Raw genomic sequence first — 3232 nt, 5'->3', positions numbered from 1 at the left:
TATATTCGTATTATTCTTATGGTGAAGAGAATACTGCGTGTGATTCACAATTCATAAAAGTTCCTATTAGCAACCATCTCTTCTGACAGGTAGGAAAAAATTCAGAACGTAGAGTTGGCCATGTTGACAAACATCCCAAACAGTCTTGCCAGTCGGATTTTCGTAGTACATAGAAATGCTGCTACATTCGAAGATGAACAATACGGAATTTGTATTTACTTCGTCGGATAATGTACGAAAATGCAGTGGTTCGAAACTCGGGGCGGAGAAAAAAGCTCGTCTTCCACCTTTTTTTTAATTTTTTTACTGATGCAGAGGTTTTGGCACCAGTATTTATCTTTGTGCCTGCAAAGCATGCCCGTGTAGCGCTACACATATTCGAAGGCAGAAGTTAGTTTTGGCGGCACCTACCAACATTTTTCAGAACTGACACTTACTTTGCACTCGATTCTAAGCCGCAGGCGGTTTTTTGGATTACAGAAAACTGAAAAAAAGTGCGGCTTTGATTCGAGTAAATACGGTACCTGCCCAAATCACTTCGATCTCGCAGTCTGTCACTAGTAACATGAAATCTCCACCTAATACTATAGCACAATCTGCAGATTTGAACAAAATATTCTCCAGGTTTCCCCCTAGTGTTCTTCCACTAATGCTGCTGAGGCAGGGGATGTGTGTAAGCATCTGATGACCATATTTGATCTCCTTTAATATCTATCTTCATCCAAATTATTACGGATTCTGAATGTGTCCTGATCTCACAATATATTCTTGAATTTTTTATGACTATAAAGACGCCGCCATTTGCCATTCCCATCATGTATTGGTGCTGCTGCTCGCAGTGTGGTTTCAGTTACCTGAGGTGGCAGTCATGTGTGTGTGAGAGATCTATTGTTGATGAAGGCATTAATGGCCAAAAACTTTATTTGTGACAGTCTTTTTGTTGTGCCTATCTGCGACTCTGCATCTCCGCTATGTGGTGGGTGGCAACTTTCCTATTCATATTCATAATATTAATAATATATTAACATTTTCTTTCTCCGATCTGCTGTGATGAATGCTACTCTTTCTGGATTTGAAACACACCTTATTGGCAGAGGTCTGCGGATAAGAAAAGTGCAATCTGCATCCGCAAGGTCCTAATCCGCAACCGCATCCGCAGCAATTAATCTGCATCCGCAAGTTCCTTATCCGCATCCGCATATATTTAAGTTTTGGATGAGTAATTAATAGTAATAGACAGTAGTACTTAGAATTATCATATGTAATGACATAGTTATTGTTAGGGTGCCATTTCTGCGACAACTTAACTACGTTTGACTTCTTAAATCACAGGAAATGCTCTATACCTACTCTAAAGCAGACCATTCCAAACAGGAAAGCATTGGCGCTCTGGAGCACACACTGTAGCGGCTCGGATCTCGTGAGATTGGAAACACTATTTAAAAAATAAAATTCAATGTAATAGTATTAAATGATGAAAATATGTGTATAGAAACAATTATATTTCGCTGCTCTTGTGCCAAGGCAGCTGAAAATGACGATGGTTTTAAACTGTTGCTAGCACATTGCATCATTTACCGACAGTTTTTTTTTTGTACTCACTGCTTAGATGTGTCAAATTTTGAAGCCATTCATGTCAGCTGATGATTATATTATAGCTTACGCGTTCAGTCCTCGTCATTTCCAGGTGAAAATATTTACAGTATTAGGACTACACTGCAAAATGCTGGCACATCTGTGAAAAAGTTAAACTGCCAGCAATAATTGACATTGTCTGGAAGAAATAACTCGTCTTCCGAAGAGTGACAACAAAATCAGTGGTTATAGAAATTAGGAGTCCATTTAGCTTTAGCTAAAAATACGATTTAAATCTCGAACCTCACCTTTTGGTGATTTATCGAATTAAAACCTAGTGATAAATGAAATATCTGTTTCATTCTCAACTAAACAAAGTTTTTCACACTTTAAAACATCCTCAACATTGGTCTAAATTACTAAGACAAAATTTGCAGTATATTTTGCAGTTAATACTTTCAATGTTAAAAAATAATTTTTTTTTCAGAGTTTAATGGAACTGCAAACGATTTCAAGATGTCTATATAAAAACCACTGTCCCATAACTTCAAATGTTAGGCACTGTTCCCTGTTAAGCAATACCGAGTTACAGTTAAAATGTTCAATTTTGTTATGAATTTCAGCCCTTATCTTTACTAATTGGATGGTAAATTAAAAGACATATTATTACTTTGGATGATTTGAATATTTTGTAAGTTTTCAATGTGATCAGAATAATATTTCATGGGCTATCGCAGTCACAGCTTGTTGGTGGTGGTGAGCCATAGTTTGAAGTCCCACTTGTAATTAATTACAAGGCCCGCCATGCCACCGCTCCGGCCGGGCTGTTTCACTGTTCACAAAGAGCGACAATGCTCGGCAGCTGCAAATGTTACTGTAGTGCACGCTAAAATTTGGGTAGGCACTTATGACATCATCATTCCCTAGTTTAATAATATTGACGTGTTAGCTGCTGAATGTTCTTGTTGCGAAGAGTAAAAACTTAAAATTGAGCTCTTTAATATGAAAATTACATCAAAACAAATTGCTTGTTAAATATTTCCTTCTTTTACCTAATGCTACTTAAATGTTCTTGTTGGGAATAGTAAAAATACTAACAATATGTCGAGGAAATTCTTTACTATAAATATTACAATAAAAACTCACAGCCTTCAGATTAAATATTTTCATCTTCTGCCTGCTTCTGATTCAAATTCTGTAAAAGAAAGAATTAGATGAAAAAAAATTGTAACTAATTCAGATAAGCCCAAAAAAATGCAGTGAAGTAAGAGAAACTGTCCAAGTACATTTTTACTTTGGAAGATTACTATGCTGGAACATGATGTCATCAATCGTCTGTGGCTTCAAAGACATGCGTCGGTCCTGCATTATTTGTCCCGCAGTAAAGAAGCTTCTCTCAGATGGCGCGCTGGACGCTGGAATGCAGTGCATGAAGTATGCGAGTTTGGAAAGACGTGGATAGACGTTTTCACGTCCATGCCACCAAGCTATCAGGTCGATGCCTTCCGGATATTGGACTTTATCATTCGTATAGAGAAGTTTTAACTTCCACAACACACATAAATAAAGCGTAGGGGTTTTGGAGGCTTTGAGATCACAAGAAGCTATTTTAAGTGGTGTCAGAAAGGTTATTATATCTTCCAACATCCTCTTGTCT

This window comes from Schistocerca cancellata, chromosome 6, assembly GCF_023864275.1.
Source record: "Schistocerca cancellata isolate TAMUIC-IGC-003103 chromosome 6, iqSchCanc2.1, whole genome shotgun sequence".
Classification (NCBI taxonomy): domain Eukaryota; kingdom Metazoa; phylum Arthropoda; class Insecta; order Orthoptera; family Acrididae; genus Schistocerca; species Schistocerca cancellata.
This window is presented reverse-complemented; position numbering follows the sequence as displayed.